This window comes from Heteronotia binoei, chromosome 17 (assembly GCF_032191835.1).
Source record: "Heteronotia binoei isolate CCM8104 ecotype False Entrance Well chromosome 17, APGP_CSIRO_Hbin_v1, whole genome shotgun sequence".
NCBI classification, from domain to species: Eukaryota; Metazoa; Chordata; class Lepidosauria; order Squamata; family Gekkonidae; genus Heteronotia; species Heteronotia binoei.
This window is the reverse complement of record NC_083239.1, coordinates 12,254,547-12,275,318: the sequence shown is the minus strand read 5'-3', so window position 1 is coordinate 12,275,318 and position 20,772 is coordinate 12,254,547. Positions and strand designations below refer to the sequence as shown.

Here is a 20,772-nt window from a genome sequence, read left to right as displayed (position 1 = left end):
TTTTGATCAAAGATTGCATTCTGTGGTGCTTTCCCAGTTCAAGGGCATGCAGCTGAAATATCTTAACAAGCAAAGAGAAGTCAGTCACTGTCAGAGGCGCCAAGAAAGGGAGGCGAGGCAAAACAAGGCACCTACTGTTGTTGGCTGACATCCATTTTGAGTCATCAGCTGCCATAAACTACTACTGCTGTTGGGAACAGCAACAGGCTCTTTTTAGACATTGCCTGCCTAAGGATTAAACACAAACAACATTGGTCTTTAGAGGTGCCAACCTCCAGGGAAGGCCCGGAGGTCTCCCAGAATTACAACTGATCTCCAGACTACATAGAGCAGTTCCTGTGGAGAAAAATAACAGCTCTAGAGGGTGGACTCTGGGGCACTATACCCTGATAATATCCCCAAAACCGTGCTCTCCCCAGGCTGTTTCCCCTCCCCTCCAATTCCATAGGAATTTCTCAACCTGGATTCAGCAACCCTACCTGATCCTACCCCTCCACCCAGCTACGGCTGAAGCCGTCAGCCTCAGGAACCTTCCTCTGACCATAGGGGCTATTCCTCCAATGAAAGAGCCATTGAAGTTGGAGAAAGGTTCCTTTGGTTGGAGGAAAGGCTCCACACTTTGCTGAGCAAAATGGAGGACTGAGGCAACTCCTCTTCTGCTCCTTCCCCCCAGTTAGCACAATCTACTTCACAACAGTAGCCCTACTTCCTCCTTACAGATCTTTATATATTTATTTGTTGTTATTTTTTCTTCCTTGGGAAAAAAAAAAACAGGTGTGAGGGGGAAGTTCGGATTGGGACCACAGTGCACATGGAAGGGGTTTTGAGACTCTCTATGCCACTTTATTATTTTAGGATGCTTTTGTCCAGCATCTTTTGTCTTTCTCCAAGGAGCTCAAGGGGTACATTAGTCTTCTTCCCTCCATTTTACTCTCATGGCAACCCTTTGGATGGTTGCCATCTTCCAGGTGATGCCTGGAAACCTCCTGGAATTGATATTCAGATGACAGAAATTAGTTTCCCTGGAGAAAATAGCTGTGTAGGGTTGGCTCTGTGGGATCATACTGTGATGAGCTCACTTCCCTCCCCACACCCCACCTCTCCAAGCTCTACCCCTAAATCTCCAGGAAGTTCTCACCCCAAATTTGGCAGCCCTACCTGTGAGGCAGGTTAGGCTGAGAGAGAAAGAAAGAGACTGTAAATATAGGTCTCCTAGCTAGGTTTCCTAGCTAAATCCTAGCCTGAAAGTGCAACCATTATACCAAACTAGGGGTCCCAACCCTCCCGCCCTGGCGGGGGACCCCAGGATTTCCCCCCTCTTCCCCTGCTCCCCCCAAAAATGGAAGCAGGGGGAGAGGGGGGAAATGGCGAGCCGCCCCATCCCGCAGCGTGCGAGGCCGCCGCGCCGCACCGCTGCCGCCCCCTTCCCGCCCAGTGAGGCCGCAGGCGGCGGGCCCACCGGCGCCCAGCATCAGGAGGAGGCGACGGAGGAGCTGTCGGCCGAGGGCCTCGCTGGCTGGCGGCGTTGGCAGCACAGCCCCGCCAGCACAGCCCCGCCAGCACCAGCGCGGCAGCGCCGGAAGCAGCACCTCGGCAGCGCCGGAGGCAGCTCCTCGGCCTCCGGCGTTGGCAGCACAGCCCCGCCAGCACCAGCGCCGCAGCGCCGGAGGCCGAGGAGGAGGCCCCGAGCCCCCGGCCCCGCTCTCCATGCCCGCGCCACCGTCCTGGTTCACCCAGGCTTCCAGCCTCAGGCAGGGCCGAGGGGCGGGGAGGACGAGCGGGAGGAGGAGGAAGGGACAGCTTCCTCCTCAGGCGGCGGCTGCGGCGCGGGAACCTGTGGCTGCGGCGCTTGTCACAGCCTTGATCTTGGCTCCACCCCTAACATCTCCTGGCTCCACCCCCAAAGTCTCCTGGCTCCACCCCCAAAGTTCCCAGGTATTTCTTCAATTGGACTTGGCAACCCTATAACTGGTTCTCCTAAAACACTGTTGAGGAAACTTCTAGGTACTGATTGAAATACTTCTGGCTTGTTGTCCCTTATGTTTCAGTGGGGGTGTTTTGCCTTTCCAATGACCTGCCCCTTAAGACCTGCCTTAGGCACCAGGCCAAAACATTTCTTTTTATCCAGGCTCAGTCTTTTAATACTGTTTTTGTGGTCTGCTTCTAGCTGGACTGTTTTATGGAGATCAGTTTAGGATACTCAGCATTGACTGATGTTGTTTTAATACCCCTCAGTTGTTTTATTATGTTTTTATGATTTCATTGTATTGTTTTGCTCTCTAAGCTGCGTCAAGCTGGTCTGGAGAGGTGGCATAGACATTTTCTAAAGCAATTAATTCCACTATATGATCTCCCATGCAGGTCTGTCGCTTTGCTTCCCATATTATTTTACCCATTCTTGTATCGGTCTCTCAGGCACTCTTTCTGACACTGAAAACACCGAAACTGGGAAGACATGGAGGAAAAAGGGGGAAGTTTAAACTTCCAAAAGGGGGAGAAGTCTGATAATGGGCCCCGTGGAAAACAACTTACGCCTTCATTTCTGATTCCTCATCAGGATTTAACTCTTTCTCCTGGAGACTTTGATTTAACTCTTTCTCTGAAAAAGTGAAGGCTTTGGTAAAATACCAATCCCTGGTTAACGAATTCAGATGAATCTCTCAAAAACAATTTGGCCACAAATACTAATTAGACGACTCATCTTCCATAGTCTGTGAAATCCTGTTGACTCTACAAAAAAGCTAGATATGTTCAGTATCACCTTAGAAACCAAGAACATTTTTGGGGAATAAGCTTTTGGCAAATCAGAGGAAGGCAACTTTGACTCTCAAACAGGGCCGGCACATGGGAGTTGGCGAAGTAGGCGCCACCTGGGGCATCACCTCACCTCAGGGGCAGGTGCCCCCTCCCCATCCCTGCTCATGCTGACCTGAACATCCCCTGCCCAGTCCTCTCCTGCTTCAGAAGGAGCCGGGAAGAGGCAAGAAAGAAGGAGGCAGCTTCAGAGGGACCCGGAAAGAGGCCACCTCCTTCTTTCTTCACAAGAAAGAAGGACGTGGCCTCTTCCCAGCTCCCTTTGAAGTGGGAGAGGGGTGGGCTGAGCATTTGTGCGAAGTGCACGCAGCCTGATGACATCACTTCCGGTGACATCAACGTGCTGCAGGCACGAAGAGCCTAGGAGGGGGCGGGGGTGTGGGGTTCAGCCTGGGGTGCCAGAACCCCTAGCACTGGACCTGCTCTCAAAAGCTTATACCCCTCAAGTGTTGTTGGTCTCTGAGGTGCTACTGGACTTGGACTCTTCTATGGCAGACCAACTGGCTTCTCTTCTGAAACTAAATTCACTAGATAATTTTTTGTTGTTGTTCAGGTTCTAGTTTTATTGCATGCCTCAGTCCTAAAAGAACGGAACATTCAGAAGATGTATTTTCTATTTTAATTAGACATCTGAGGCTAATCCCTTTAATAAGCACTTGACGCTAGAAATGCGAGTGTCACATTTTAAAATAGCCCGCAGGCTAAACAGTTGCACTGTACATAAAATACTCGAGACATAACAACACATATGCTCCTATCATTCTCATATCGGTAGAGCTCAAGGGAAGGGCAAATTTTCATCCCTGTGGCCTAGGAAAAACTTAGGAGCCTTGAAAAAGGAATCCACTCCCCCCCTTAAATTGAGAATTAAACATAATTTTTTGAACAGAAGACTTCAAAGAAATAAGTGAAGTTTCAAGGAGTCTGTCTACATCTAATCATTGTTGTTCATTCAACTGGAGACAGCTATAAAGGGTTGCAGTAGGCAATGCTGATCCATCTGTCAATGCTCGGGGCACTGAGGGCAGACAGAAGTCTATACACAGCTGAGCCTAGGCTGGAGACACAAAGTGAGGGCCCACCCTCACAATGAAGAGCCTGGCTAAAGTCAGCAGCTTTATAAGAATAGATGGGGCCCTATTGGCTGTTTGGTGTCACCTGATCTGCTGGGGGCTGTTACTAGTATCTTCTGTAGCTGTGGTGCTGTCAAGGTTGGGCTAGCCATTTAATGTGTAGGGAAATTTCCAGGTGGCCCACATAAGGGGACCACTGGCAGGATTACCAACCCTGGGCTGGGAAATTCCAGGAGATTTGTAGGTGGAGTATGGAAAGGTGAGGGAGATCAGCAGGGATGTTATTCCACAGAGCCCAGCCTCCTAAGCAACCATTTTCTCCAGGGCAACTGACCTCTGTAGTCTGGAGATGAGCTGTAATTCCAGGAGAATGCTGGGCCCCACCTGGAGGGTAGGAATGCCAGCCTCCATGTGAGACTTGGGGATCCCCTAGAATTACAGTTCATCTTCAGACTACAGAGGTCTTTGTGACCAACACTGAAGTCCTCAAGAGGGCAGAGGTTACAAGCATCGAAGCACTGCTGTTGAAGACGCAGCTGCGCTGGGCAGGGCATATTTCTAGGATGGAAAACCACTGCCTTCCCAAGATTGCTCTGTATGGCGAACTTTCCACCGGCCATCGAAATAGAGGGGCACCAAAGAAGAGGTACAAGAACTCCTTGAAGAAATCCCTTGGCACCTGTCGCATCAACCATCACCAGTGGTCTGACCTAGCCTCAGATCGCAAAGCATGGAGGCACACCATCCACCAGGCTGTCTCTTCCTTTGAGAACGCACGCATAGCTGGTCTTGAGGACAAAAGGAGATTGAGGAAGAATCGCACTGCTACAGCACCAACCCCAAATCAGACTTTTCCCTGCAGCCACTGTGGCCGGATCTGCCTGTCCCGCATTGGGCTTGTCAGCCACCAGCGAGCCTGCAGCAGACGTGGACTACTGCGCCCTTCTTAAATCTTCGTTCGCGAAGTCAAGCCGAGAGAGAGAGAGACAGAGGTCAGTTCCCCTAGAGAAAATGGATGCTTTGGAGGGTAGGCTCTATGGCATTATACCCCACTGAGGTCCCTGTCCTCCCAAGGCTCCATCCCCAAAACTTCTGGAATTTCCCACCCTGGATCTGGCAACCTTAAGTCCCCGATCCCTCACCAGGGTCTTGGGGGGGGGGGAACCTGGCAACCCTAGTTGGTGGTGGAAGGAAGCAGCAGAGCCACATGCCAGTAACTCTCACGTCTAGATGACTCAGACATTTCAGTGGTCATGAAGATCAGTGTCAGCAAGGGTTGCCAACGACCTAGAGAAAGAATGTCCTGCCCCTTTAATGGAGGCTTAATATGTGGAAATAGACAGGCTTCATATGTGGAAATAGACACAATCTTTTTATGGCACTGAGGCCAATAGCATCACCTGGTAAATAATATCCCATTAAGCATCTGTCAGAGGGACAGGGCATTTATTTCTCCAGACTGTTGACAACCCTAGTAGCAGCACCCTAAATGCCTTCTCCTGCACTGTTGCCAGTGCCTGTACTTCATGCCGCAGGGTGGTCCTGCAGCACTGCTTTGTACTACTGCCAGTTTAACTTCCCAGAACAGCACAGATCTGGTCAGGTCAGCATTTCCTTCTGCAAATATTGCCACAATGCCCCACAGATTAATTCAGCTGGGGCCCTTTGCCCAGAGTCCCTAGTTCAAAAGCTCTTGTACTTTGTCACACTCCCATGTTGTGATTTTGTATAGCGTTCAGTATGCTTAAGTCCCACCAAATTCAATGAAACATCTGCGGTCTCTCCCTTTCCAGGCAATCTAGAAGACTTTGTTCCGACTAGGGATACCGGTGGCCTGCTTATAGAGGGAGGCTTCCTGCTCTTTGGGCCCTTCCCACCGAAGTTCTTTGGAGTGGCAGGGGAAAGACCTGGCGCCAGAAATGTTCTAATGAAGCATGATGTCACATCCGCCTGAAAACCCAGATGTGATGTTGGTGCATTAAGCAGTGCTTTGGGCGTCCCCCAAAACTCCATGATAAGAACTAAGGAGTTTTGAGGATGGCCAGACTGTCACCTAGGGTTGCCAAGTCCAATTCAAGAAATATTTGAGGACTTTGGGGGTGGAGCCAGGAGACATTAGGGGTGGAGCCAAGATCAAAGCTGTGACAAGCATAATTGAACTCCAAAGGGAGTTCTGGCCATCACATTTAAAGGGATGGCACACCTTTTCAATGCCTTCCTTCCATAGGAAATAATGAAGGATAGGGGCACCTTCTTTTTGGGCTCATAGAATTGGACCCCCTCGTCCAATCTTTTTGAAACTTGGGGGGTATTTTGGGGAGAGGCACTAGATGCTATACTGAAAATTTGGTGCCTCTACCCCAAAAAACAGCCCCCCCAGAGCCCCAGATACCCGCAGATCAATTCTCCATGATTTTCTATGGGAATAAATCTCCATAGGGAATAGTAGAGTTCCCAGCAGACATTCCACCCCCCCCCCCTCTTTCTGACGACCCTGAAGCAGGGGGAGGGCCTCCAAACCGGGGGATCTCCTGCCCCCCACCTGGGGATTGGCAACCCTACTGTCACCCCAATGTGCTGATTTCACATCTGGTTTTTCAGGCAGATGCGATATCATACACTGCTGGATGTCGTTTTTCCCAATCACCCTGCTCCAAGAGCACCCAGGAGATGTCAGCTGGCAGCCTGGTATCATTAGTTCCAACAAAACACAAAATCATATTTTATTTTAACTTTACTTAGTTTGTGAAACCCAGATTCATCTCAAAGACTGACCCTAGTTTGTCTTGACAAAAACTAGTTTAGTTTCCTTTGCCTGGTAGGACTTCACCAGGGAACAACCCAGGATCTCTGTATTCACACATCACAGGAAACCACAGTTGAACTAACTTCAGAGCCTAGTTTGATTAACCTGAACTGACTGTAGATAGTGGAGTGACCTGCCATTCCAGACACTAAAACTTTAAGCTAAATAATTCTACACACACCACCACCAACCTGCTCCTAATTTTAATAAAACAAACAAATGAGGTATTGTTGTTTTCAGTTTCAGGACAAGGATGAACTGTATTTATTTTCCATAAGAAATGAAAATTAAATTTAAAGCTGAACAGACATTCTCAAAACATAAGGACAGCAAGACAAAAAAAAGAAGAAGATATCCTCTCTTTCATGCAAGGTACACTGAAAGAAAAACATAAGTAATCTGTAAACCAAGAGGCAGCTTCGAAAAATAAATCAACTCACCAACCTTCTTTTACCAATCCTCTAAACACTTGTGTGGTAAATGTCCACCCTACATACAGAAAAGCCTCATCACATTGGTGAAAGTGCCAGTCCTAAAAACAGATAAAGGACAAAGGAGGGATACCTTCCTTCCTGCTTGGTGGCATCAAGAATGACTGTCCCCACAAGAATGTTTCCAAGGGTAATCTGCCCACTCGACAGCCTTAAATATAGCATTATCTCATGTCATTTCAATGACAATGAAACTACCATCCAGGATTTATGATCCCTAAACAGCCCTCTGGCTGGCTAAACTTTTCTAGGTCAAGAGGATGAATGCCATTGTCAAACTGGTAGCAGCGGCTGCCCCTTTTGGGAATCCTAAAATTTACCTCCCCCCCCCCACCCCTGCCAAGTGAGTCTACATGATAGTACAATTGCTCAGATTCCAGATTGTCAATCGGTCCTGCAGTCATAAAGCTCCAGTGCTAAATGTGGCTTAGTATGGAAACAAATGTGGCTCTTTAAAAAAGAAAATGAAAGAAAAGTCTACTGGAGGGGTAGGAAAGTGGGATGCTAGAATAACCACTATATTAAGGGAACAGCAGGCAAAGATTTTTACGGGACTAAAGTGCTTCTTGGAGATGATTTACAGAAAGGGAAATGATGAGCAGTTTGTAAGTTACCAGGCACCATAGGGTTGCCAGCCTCCAGGAGGGACGGGAGAATCACTTGTGCCTAAAGAGTAACTGATCAGACTTTTTGCATGCATACTGAATTGAGCACTGGTTCCAGGATTGTTAATTATTGATAGAACGCGGCTTTATCGTTGCATGGGAGAACCGCTGTGCCTTGTGAAATTGACTACTGTGTTTTGCGCTTATAATGAATTGAGCATTGGAATAAATGAGTAAATTGTCAGACGAAGGACTTTACCGAAACACGCCTATTTTTACTGGAAGTGTGTCACTTTCATATTATTATTCTGGAGAGAACTGCTAGCACCTTTTGAGTATCCAGTGTACCAAAGAAAATGTGTTTCTTTATACTGCTAGTGGACTGTGTGTATGCATACCAACAAATGGACTTTGTGAATGTCTATAATATATAGAAGAAGAAGATGATATTGGATTTATATCCCGCCCTCCACTCCGAAGAGTCTCAGAGCGGCTCACAATCTCCTTTACCTTCCTCCCCCACAACAGACACCCTGTGAGGTGGGTGGGGCTGGAGAGGGCTCTCACAGCAGCTGCCCTTTCAAGGACAACCTCTGCCAGAGCTATGGCTGACCCAAGGCCATGCTAGCAGGTGCAAGTGGAGGAGTGGGGAATCAAACCCGGTTCTCCCAGATAAGAGTCCGCACACTTCACCACTACACCAACTGGCTCTCCATATGCTTGTAGTGCCATTGTATTATGATATAACATGTGTGTACATTAAGTTGCACAACATTCTCTAATTTTAAAAAGTTTTATTAGTTTCAGAAAAAAAAATAGGGGTAGGGAATAGAGGGAATAGAAAACAGAATACATATTAACCTTGTTCTGCATAAAGTTATTTTCAAAGAATACAAGCCTATATCTGCAATACTTTCTTAAAATACATAAATTGTCACATATCATTATCTCTCAGCTAAACATCATCAACATTTTGATATTTTATATTATGAATCTTTTAGTTAAGATTTCTATTAAGTTTGACAATTCCAATAAAGGCAATTTTGTAATATGAAATACAGGGGGAAAAAGAAATAAGTTTACACCAAAGAATCTTAAGAGTCTTGAGTGTCTAACCAGGCATAGAATTTCATCCAATATTTTTTTGCTTCATCCTTAGATTTCCCAGCCAACAGCTGCGATAAAAAAATCCAGCTCTGCTGTTTCCAGAATTTTTCCCACCAAGTCCGTTTTTGTGGGAATTTCCTGCAATTTCCATCTCTGCGCCAAGAGAATCCTGGCTGCTGTGTTGAAATGTGCCAACAAATGTCTCATTTCTTTGGAATAGTCCTCCGGAAATATATTCAATAAAAATAGTTCTGGTTTGAATTGAAGCTGTGTCTCCATATTTTTCTGTAGTATTTCATGAACCATTTTCCAATAGCCCTTCACCATCTCACATGTCCACCGCATATTATAAAAAGAACCAACTTGTTTAGTGCATTTCCAACATTTGTTAGACATATTAGTATAGATCTTACACAATTTCTGTGGAGTCAAGTACCATCTATAAAACATCTTATACAAGTTCTCTTTAAAAGTTACTGACCTAGTTAATTTAACATTGAACATCCACAGTCTCTCCCATTCTTCTAATGTAATGTTGTGGCCAAAGTTTTTCGCCCATTGAACCATACAATCTTTTACAACTTCATCTTGTGTCTTCATCTGAAGTAGATATGCATATAATTTGGAGATTAACTTTTCCTGTGGACCTAAAAGTATTTTATCAAATGGGTATTGTTCTGTATTGAAGCCTGTCATCTTGTCTTTGGCATACCTAGATTCAACTTGCATTCTCAACCACCAATTCATTTTAATATCCATATTTTCCAACTCTTCTCTAGTTTTCAGCTGATTATCTTTTCTGGAAAAGTTGCACAACATTTTCTATAATTTACATATTTCGACACATTATATTAGCAAGAGTGTTTAGTAGTAGTGTTCAGCAAACATTGTGCATTAAAAATATCTTCAACATGATTATCTCCAGGCTATCAGCCTCCCAGAGGGGCCTTGAGATCTGCTGGAATTACAAGTGATCTCCAGGCTACAGAGATCCATTCCTCTGGAGCAAATAACTGCTTTGGAGAGTGAATTCTATGGGACTATACCCTTCTGAGGTTCTTCCCCTCCCAAGGCTCTACCCCTAAATGTACAGGAATTTCCCAGCCTGGAGCTGGCAACCCTATGACACCCAGCAATGTTCCACAGCAGAGTGAGGATCTGAATCCAGTCCCCCTAGATCCTAATCCAACACTAACTGGTACAGCACACTGGCTAATGGAACATATTTTTCAAATATATAGGTAATAATTAGGATTAAATTGCTAAAGCAGAGAACGACTAAGAGAAGAAGAAGAAGAAGAAGAAGAAGAAGATGATGATATTGGATTTATATCCTGCCCTCCACTCCGAAGAGTCTCAGAGCGGCTCACAATCTCCTTTCCCTTCCTCCCCCACAACAGACACCCTGTGAGGTAGATGAAGATATTGGATTTATATCCTGCCCTCCACTCCGAAGAGTCTCAGAGCGGCTCACAATCTCCTTTCCCTTCCTCCCCCACAACAGTCACCCTGTGAGGTAGATGAAGATATTGGATTTATATCCCACCCTCCACTCCAAAGAGTTTCAGAGCGGCTCACAATCTCCTTTACCTCCCTCCCCCACAACAGACACCCTGTGAGGTGGGTGGGGCTGGAGGGGGCTCTCCCAGCAGCTGCCCTTTCAAGGACAACCTCTGCCAGAGCTATGGCTGACCCAAGGCCATTCCAGCAGGTGCAAGTGGACGAGTGGGGAATCAAACCTGGTTCTCCCAGATAAGAGTCCGCACACTTAACCACTACACCAAACTGGCTCTCCAGATAGAGTCAGGCAACATATTCTTGTAAAACTGAATTCTTAGACATGAAGTGATGAGGGAAAGATAGAATAAAGCTAAATAGAAGTGTAAAATTAAGAATTTATAACAATAAGTTTTATGTACAATTGTAACGAATTAGACTATTGTAGCATGTATTTTATGCAGTATTGCTCGCACCTTCCTTTCCTGCCCCACCCCCCCTTATACACTGATATTGCGGAAGAAGAACTCAATTAGCAAGAAGTCATCAGGGTTTTTGAAAGTTTATTGTTTCATTTGTAATGTTGTTTTACATATGTATTATGTGGGGGTGGGGGCTTTCCAGTGTTTTGCACTGAGTGTCACATGTATGACTATCTGCCCACCGGACAGAAGTCTTGGGTGTGTGCTCGATGCAAGGAGCTCCTGGTACTCAGGGAACAAGTTTGTACCCTTGAGGCCGAGGTGACTGACCTGGAGAAGCAGAGACAGTCAGTTAGGCCCTCGGAGAAGACTCTTGGGGATGTATTAGATGAGCCTCACTCTGAATGTGGCAGCCCTGTTGCTGCCAGGGAGCATGAGGGTCGAGAGGGAACAGGGCACTGTGCTGAGGATAAGGGGAATGCGTCCTCAGAAGGGACCTCTTCTTCAGTTGGTCAGTGGGTATCCTTTCACGCCAAGGAACCATCCCTGGGCAGGGAGAGAGGGGGGGACTTGGTAGTTGGTGATTCAATCCTTAGGCAAGTAGACAGCTGGGTGGCAAAACCATGTACTGACCGTATGGTGACTTGCCTGCCTGGTGCGAAGGTAGCGGACATTACGTGTGTAGTAGATAGGCTGGTAGACAGTGCTGGGGAGGAGCCAGTGGTCGTGGTGCATGTTGGCACGAACGATGTGGGGAAATGCAGTCGTGAGGTCCTGGAGGAAAAATTTAGGCTGCTAGGCAGGAGACTTAAGGCCAGGACCTCCAAGGTAGCCTTCTCAGAAGTGCTACCTGTTCCACGTAGAGGGCTGGAGAGACAGGCACAAATTAGAAGTCTCAATGTGTGGATGAGATGATTGTGTAAGGAGGAAGGGTTTAAGTTTGTTAGGCACTGATTTCACCATTTGTATAAATAGGGAGTCGCCCCAAAAGACCAGCACAATCACATTTAACTTTAAAAGGGGTAAATTCTCTGAGCTGAGGAGGCATGTGAAGAAACTGAAAGGAAAGGTAAATACAGTCTAAACCCTTGGGGAAGCTTGGAGGCTATTTAAAACTACAATCCTGGAAGCTCAGATAAAATATATACCACAAGTTAGGAAAGGCACAAACAGGTATAAGAAAAGGCCTGCATGGTTAACAAAGTAATGGAAGCTGTAAAAGGTAAGAAGGACTCCTTTAAGCGGTGGAAAGCTAGTCCAAGTGAGATTAATAAAAGGGAACAAAGGCTATGGCAAATCAAATGCAAGACTGTGATCAGGCAGGCAAAAAGGGAGTATGAGGAGTATATTGCAAAAACCATAAAGACCAACAATAAAAATTTCTTCAAATATATTAGAAGCAGGAAACCAGCCAGGGAGGCAGTGGGGCCCTTGGATGACTAAGGGGTCAAAGGATTACTGAAGGAGGATAGGGAAATGGCTGAGAAGCTGAATGCATTTTTTGCCTCAGTCTTCACTGTGGAAGATGAGAAGTGTTTGCCCGCTCCAGAACCACTAATTTTGGAAGGGGTGTTGAAAGACCTGAGTCAAATTGAGGTGACAAGAGAGGAGGTCCTACAACTGATTTGTAGGAATGATCACTCGACACGTGTACTGGAAGAGGGAAAAAGCTCACCTTCTCTGCAAGCTTCCTTTATTTATACATGTTCAAGTTGTACCAAAAATACTCCAGCTTACAGCACAGTAGAGGACAAAGCATAACAGGAAACATCTGCTCCATACAAGGAGATGGCGTTTACATTGTCTACCAAGATTACTACCAGCTAGCAGTGTCTAGAAATACATTTGTCAAAAGGGGAACAAGAATGTGAAAGGGGAGCAAGAATGTGGTTGATTGTGAAAAGCCTATGCTCTTTGTGTCCCCAGACATAACGGATGTCTGGGTGACTGGGCATTATGCCAGACGCATGATCCACCCACACTCCTGCCTTCAGACTTTGTGGGGTGCAAACGATCAGGTAACATTCCAACCTCATGATCCCCACACTGATTGACAAATTAAAAACTAATAAGTCACCAGGTCTGAATGGCATACATCCAAGAGATCTGAAAGAACTCAAAGTTGAACTTGTGGATATCGTGACAAAAATATGTAATCTTTCATTGAAATCTGCCTCTGTTCTTGAGGACTGGAAGGTAGCAAATGTCACCCCCATCTTTAAAAAGGGTTCCAGAGGAGATCTGGGAAATTATAGGCCAGTCAGTCTGATTTCAATACCGGGAAAGTTGGTAGAAAGCATTATCAAGGACAGAATGAGTAGGTACATGGGACTTCCGGGGTTGAGTCATGGAGGATTGAACTGCTTCTCATAAGAGGAGCAGACCAGAGCCTCTGTTCTGGGCAGAGAAGGTGATCTTAACACCTGCTGCCTACTTCTCCTAGGCAAGGAGAAGGCCAAGATATGCTTATAAAATTCTGAGGGGATTTACTTTGGTTGACGAGGGATCCCAGTGGGGTTCCTTTTTGGCTTTGAAGAGTCCCCGGAGAAGGATTGCATTTCAACGTCTACAGAAGACTTCTGGGGCCGTTAAATCAACTTAAATTCATCAAGATTCAACACTTCTTTGGAACTATTTAACATCTACTTTTGAAGAGAACGGTGCTTGAAAGGATCGTGACTTTAAAGGTAAAAGATCTTTATCTATCACTCCGGGACTAAAACAAGATTTATTTGAAATAAAAAATAAAGGTCTGGATTCATCTATATCAGTTTAAAGTAAAGAAGATAAAGAAGGGGGTAAATTTGGGACTAATGAAATCGGAGAAACAAGGTTAAAAGAGGAAAAACAACTATTATTATGCATACCTATGGCCAGGCTAGATAACCCCCCTCCGAAAACAGAACTGCTGATCAGGAAGACGTCACAGGAAGTGGCATCATAGAAATAACATGAGACTTCTCAACCATAGAAAATGAGACTTCGTGGCAAGAAAGGAAGAAAGTGGCCATCAAGAGAATGGAAAATTGCAAGCCTCCTAGCCCTCTCTAGGATTATAATCATAGAGAAACACCGGTGGCCATTGAAAGAAGGTCAAAAGTTTAAATATTTTAAAAAGGCAACCGGACTTTAAAAATTAGCAGAGCCGGCAAATATCATCATTAGAAGGCAAGATTTATTGGACTATATGCTTTGAACCAAATTTGGAGCTTTCTAGAAGAAAAAGGAATTTTTTAAAAAAGGGGGGCAGAAAAGCCACGGATGCCATTTTGAAGAAAATAAAATTTTAAAAAATTAATATCTCAACCTAGGAGCTTCCGGGAAAAGCAATTTTGGGCTTATCTGAAAGGTCATGCTCTAATCTTTAAGACTGTACATTTAAAAAATCAATTTGGTGAGGCCAACTTTGAAGCCTATTTTTATAATGGGTAGGCAGTGATGTCCATCCATAAATCAGGAGCAAAACAGATTCATACGAGGGCTAGGTCACTTGAGGAACTAAAAATGTCTAAACTGCAGGAACAAATAGAAGCCATGGAGGCAAGATTGGCTAAAGTGATAAAAGATTCAGTAACTGAGTGTAAGAAAGAATTAAAAAAAGATATTTAAAATTTCAGAAAAGACTCCCAAGCAGTGTTAAAGAAAGTGCAGGAGGTAGAAGAAAAGGTGAAAGACCATGATGCAAGAATGGAAACAGTGGATTCCACTATTAAAAAAAATACAGGAGAAAGCAGTACTACAAGACTGTAAAACAATGGAAAATCAGATACGTTTGAGAGGGGTGCCTGAATCTACTGAGACTGATTTAAGGACGTATATAATAAAAATCATTGCCGAATTTTTGGGAGATGACTCTGATGAAACTAGTTATTTTTATTATATCTACAGGGTGAACTCAGACTATGCCAGGAAAAATAAACTACCAAGGGATGTGGTAGTGAGATTGGTGTCAAGAGATATGGTGGGAAGGATTCTAAGTAAACAATTTGAAAATACATTGGAGGTGGATGGTAGTAGGGTAAGAATCATGAAAGAATTGCCAAGGAAAGTTATAAATGATAGAAGATTGTATAAAAAACTGCTGACAAGCTGAGAGAAAATGAAATGAGATACAGATGGATACTTCCAGAGGGTCTAAGTTTTGAATACAAAGGGAAAAGATTCATAATTACAAGCATTCAAGAAATGTTGAAGTTTTTGGAGGAATATAAGGAATTTGGGGGTACAGATTAAAAATAAAAAATCATGATGGATTACAAATTAATATCTTGGAATGTAAATGGACTAAATTTGCCACAAAAAAGAAGGGCAACTTTTCATTGGATTGGGAAACAAAAATGTAATAAAATTTGCCTACAAGAAGTACACATCAAACAAATGGATTACAAATTTTTATGGAATAAACAACTTGGTGTGGAATTTTGTTCATTGGCTAAGGAGAAAAAAGGGGCGTGGTTGTTTATGTGAAACAAGAATTAGACCCAAAAATTATTTTTAAGGACGATGATGGTAGATTTATTGCGGTGGAAGTGATGTTGAACTCTAAGAGAACTTTGTTATTGGGATTGTATGCCCCAAATGGAGCAAAAGACTCTTTCTTTAAAGACATCATGCAACAATTAGATCAAGTGACATATGAGCAAATTATGGTAATGGGGGATTTTAATGGAACGGTTAAAAATATATTAGATAGATCTGGGGGGAAAAACGAAAGAAAATTACCAAAGTCATTTTTTGAACTAGTGAAACAAGAAAGTCTGGAAGTTATATGGAGGAAATTTAACCACAAAGAACGTGACTACACTTTCTTCTCAGCAAGACATAATTCTTTCTCAAGAATTGATATGTTATGGATTACAAAAAAATTGGGACTTATAACGAAAAAAATAGAGATTCTTCCTAAAATAGGGGCAGACCATAATCCATTAATGTGGTCTGCAAAATCTATGAAAATGTGGAAGATTCTTAATTTGATAAAATTACCTTGTATTTTTTTATATTTTAATTAAAATGCACCGTCAGAGGTCAAGAAAAGGGGGGGAGGGAGGAGAAAAATGTAATGTATTGGTACTAAGTTTTTAATAATAGATGGGTATTATTACAATATATTGCAGAATAATAAAAATTGTTTTCACAAAAAAAAGAATGAGTAGGCATATTGATGAACACAAGTTATTGAGGAATACTCAGCATGGGTTCTGTAAGGGAAGATCTTGCCTCACTAACCTGTTACAGTTGTTTGAGGGGGTGAACAAACATGTGGACAAAGGGGACCCAATAGATGTTGTTTACCTTGACTTCCAAAAAGCTTTTGATAAAGTTCCTCATCAAAGGCTCCTTAGTAAGCTTGAGAGTCATGGAGTAAAAGGACAGGTCCTCTTGTGGATCAAAAACTGGCAAAAACAGAGAGTGAGTATAAATGGGCAGTCTTCACAGTGGAGGACGGTAAGCAGTGGGGTGCCACAGGGGCCAGGCTCAGTACTGGGTCCCATGCTCTTTAACTTGTTCATTAATGATCTGGAGTTGGGAGTAAGCAGTGAAGTGGCCAAGTTTGCGGATGACACTAAATTGTTCAGGATGGTGAGAACCAGAGAGGATCGTGAGGCACTCCAAAGGGATCTGTTGAGGCTGGGTGAGTGGGAGTCAATGTGGCAAATGAGGTTCAATGTGGCCAAGTGCAAAGTAATGCACATTGGGGCCAAGAATCCCAGCTACAAATACAAGTTGATGGGGTGTGAACTGGCAGAGACTGACCAAGAGAGAGATCTTGGGGTTGTGGTAAATAACTCACTGAAAATGTCAAGACAGTGTATGATTGCAACAAAAAAGGCTAACTCCATGCTGGGAATTATTAGGAAGGGAATTGAAAACAAATCAGCCAGTATCATAATGCCCCTCTATAAATTGATGGTGCGGTCTCATTTGGAATACTGTGTACAATTCTGGTCACCGCACCTCAAAAAGGATATTATAGCATTTGAAAAAGTGCAGAAAAGGGCAACTAGAATGATTAAAGGTTTGGAATATTTTCCCGATGAAGAAAGGTTAAAACGCTTGGGGCTCCTTAGCTTGGAGAAACGTCGACTGCGGGGTGACATGATAGAGGTTTGCAAGATAATGCATGGAATGGAGAAAGTAGAGAAAGAAGTACTTTTCACCCTTTCTCACAATACAAGAACTGAATGAAATTGCTGAGCAGTCAGGTTAGAACGGATAAAAGGAAGTACTTCTTCACCCAAAGGATGATTAACATGTGGAATTCACTGCCACAGGAGGTGGTGGCGGCTACAAGCATAACCAACTTCAAGAGGAGATTGGAAAAAAAATACAGAGCAGAGGTCCATCAGTGGCTATTAGCCACAGTGTGTGTGTGTATGTATGTATGTATATATGTGTGTATATATAGACACACACACATATATTGGCCACTGTGTGACACAGAGTGTTGGACTGGATGGGCCATTGGCCTGATCCAACATGGCTTCTCTTATGTTCTTACTTGTATTTTTAACTTGTGTTTTTACTTGATGTACATTGCCCAGAGCCTTGGATGGGGTGATTAAGTAAGTCAAAATAATGATGATGATGATGTAGTTATGTATGATTTAGAAATGGGAGATAAAGCAGTTGTAGAAGAAACAATTGAGAGGCAGTTTGGTGTAGTGGTTAAGTGTGCGGACTCTTATCTGGGAGAACCGGGTTTGATTCCCCACTCCTTCACTTGCAGCTGCTGGAATGGCCTTGGGTCAGCCATAGCTCTCGTAGGAGTTGTCCCTGAAAGGGCAGCTGCTGTGAGAGCCCTCTCAGCCCCACCTTCCTCACAGGGTGTTTGTTGTGGGGGGAGAAGATATAGGAGATTGTAAGCTGCTCTGAGTCTCTGATTCAGAGAGAAGGGTGGGGTATAAATCTGCAGTCTTCTTCTTCTCGCTTATGTTTACATAAGACGATTGTCCATGTTTTATGTATTATTTCATTTATTTATTATTTATTAATTCAATTTCTTCCTGCTTTCCCACCGAAGTGGGTTCAGAGCAAGTTACAGCGTAAGGGTTCATGCAATAAACCATGTCTAAAATCTAAAGTCACATCAATTAAAACCACAGTAAACACATTAAGATGGCATCATGTTACCCTCGATCTGTTTCAAGTTTTAGTAGGTCAGGTCTGATCAATGGGTCCCCAAGCTGTCAGAATCAAACCACCAAGCAATTTCATGGTGATATGAGCCAATAGTTTGAACAGGCAGTTTGAGCAGGAGGGGCTAATCATATTGGATGTCTGCGGCCTCAATTGAAAGCCTATTGAACAGAAAACCTATTGGAAATCTCTGCAGAAGTGAAGTTGAATACATGAAGGCTTGCTGTTCCATTTTGAAATCGATGCATCTATTCACTGTCATGTGAATGAAGTACCCTTGATAAAGGGAACTACACCCTAAAATGATTGCCGGGCTTGGATATTCTTCTTCACACTTGCCTACACAGGATGAGTCTGCTAGGAGTGATTCTGAGTCAAACTACTTTCTAGAGACTTCACCCTATTCAGGATGGTTGCTTTGCTGACGTTGTTGCTGCTGACGGATTTGGACTTTACTTGTTGAACTACCTACCTGTACTTATGTGAGTGTGGATTTGGACCAAAACCCTTCGTGGAACTTGACTCACGAGAAAGAAGCAAGAAATGACCTTTGAACTTGAACACCACGTTGTTGAATCTGGTAAAAGTGAAGGTATGGAGATGTTTATCACAACACAGCAAAAACTAGAACAAAGACCGTGTGTTTTCTCTTTTATTGCCCCTGAGCGCACTTCAACTGACGTAAAACATTCCTTTCTTAGGGTGAGGTTCATCCTAGGAAATCCTTCACTTCAGCAGCTATATCTCAGAGACCATATCAGAACATTCAGACAGAAAATATGACTAATATTCACTGGGCATGTTTTATGATCCCTGGCCCAGGCTAGCCCAATCTCAGCATATCTTGGAAGCAAAACAAAGTCAGCCCTGGTTAGTATTCGGATGGAAGACTGCCAAGGAGGTCCAGGCAATGGCAAACCAGCTCTGAACATTTCTTGCCTTGAAAAACATACAGGGTTGCCATAAGTCAGCTGTGTCTTGACAGCAAAATAACAACAACTCTAAGAAGAAGAACTGAAGATTTATACCCTGCCCTTCTCTCTGAATCAGAGACCGGAGTGGCTTACAATCTCCTCTATCTTCTCCCCCCACAACAAGCCTCATGTTCATGTTGGTAACCCTACTTATCAGAAGCTATTTCCAATCACCCAAGCCGCAATTTTTCCTGAACCTTTTGAATTCTGTAACGTTCTGATCTGCTTTTTGCGTGCATGTTAAAATGTATTTCCTTCGAAAGTTTTATTCTCAGCTTACTGTACTCCACTGCCCGTTCTCCACTACTGACATAATGTGATATTTCTCAGATAAAGGATACTAGAATCAGGAATGACTGAAAAAACAAATTTAATACCAAGAACAACTGAAACATCATCTACAGCAGCCTCTAAGCCTTGGTCTGGAACTAAGGTAATGTGATCTTGGAGCAAGTCCTCAAACCAACAGCTCCTTAAGGATGTTAAAGATAAAGGAATGTCTCTGAAATGTAAAATTCATAACTTCCACTTTCGCATCTTGTATCTGTTACTGGGATGCATGAGATGAGATGAAAAGCCAAAGAGGTGCTTTTAATGAGTACTTTGGCGTGAAAATTCCTAAATTATAGAGCTGAAGTCCCTCATATCGGTCAACCTGCAGACACTTTTGAAATTTTGAAAATGGTAGTGGGTAAGGGTTATTTATAGACCACCCTCCCCTGCACACAGTGCTCAGGGTGGTGAACAACTTTTCAAACAGTTGAAACGCTTTTATGACCACTACAGATGGCACTTAGAGGACCAATTATGTCCTTACCCCATGAGGGAGAGGAGAGACGAGGGAGGTCAGCTGGTGAAAAACAGTTGCTGTCCTCAACCATAGGGCTGGTGGAGGAACATATCTGTGTTACAGGCCCTGTAGAAATGTTATCGCTCCAGGCTGTGGAATACCTGAAGATTTGGGAGTGGAGTGGAGCCTAGGGAGCCTGTAGTTTGAGGAGAGCAGGGCCCTCAGTAGGGTTTAATATCGTAAGAGTCCATCTTCCAAAGCAGCTATTTTCTTCTGGGGGATTGATTTCTATAGTCTGGAGATCATAATTTAATGAGATCTCCAGACTCCACCTGGAGGTTTGCAACTCCAGACTAGCAGACCTGCTAAAAATGGCCAACCACAAAATGGCCACCATGGGGGGCTGGGGCCAATAACAAAATGTTGTGAGCCAGGCATTCTTAATATAAGGTAGCTTTTTCTGAATGGGCTAGGCTTCCCAAATCCCCTGCCTGGGCGGGGGACCCCCGATTTGGACCCTCCTCCCCCCGCTCGCCAAAAATCCGGAAAGCAGGGGGGGGGGAATGGCGGCCCTTCTCATCCAGCCCCAATCCCAGCAGCTTCTCCTGGCCCCTTCCCTTCCCACCGATCCACCGAGTTCTTCCGTTTTCCCAGGCTGCTTCCCGCCCCCAGTCAGCTGGCCGGAGGGGGGGGAGCCCCGCCCCCAAAGGACCACGTGCCTTTGCACCTCCGGAGGTTTGATTGAAAGGCTTCAACTTGGGATGGTGCGTCTGTGTTGCTGTGAAGAAGCTGGCAGCAACTCGTGAGTAGAGAGGCCAATCCCCTGCATCAGATTTGCCAGAAATGGGGGGGGGGGGGGAGGAGAGGGAAACATCTTCATTATTCCCTATGTGGAGATCGATTCTCATAGGGTATAATGGGGAATTTATCTGGAGGTTTTGGGGCTCTGAGGGAGCTGTTTTTTGAGGTAGAGGCACCAAATTTTCAATATAGTATCTAATGCCTCTCCCCAAAGTACCCCCCAAGTTTCAGAACAATTGGACCAGGGGGTCCAAT

At 44.3% G+C, this 20,772-nt stretch overlaps 1 protein-coding gene across 1 annotated transcript in view; it reads right to left on the bottom strand.

The window, feature by feature from the left end:
• The window catches only part of MYOM3 (myomesin 3), an 82,604-nt gene extending 75,119 nt beyond the window's left edge, over positions 1-7,485 (bottom strand). The window contains exon 1 of the mRNA XM_060258344.1: positions 7,134-7,485. The gene's annotated coding sequence lies outside the window, so the exon portion shown is untranslated. The remainder of the gene's footprint in view (positions 1-7,133) is intronic.
• Between the last annotated feature and the right edge of the window lie 13,287 nt (positions 7,486-20,772).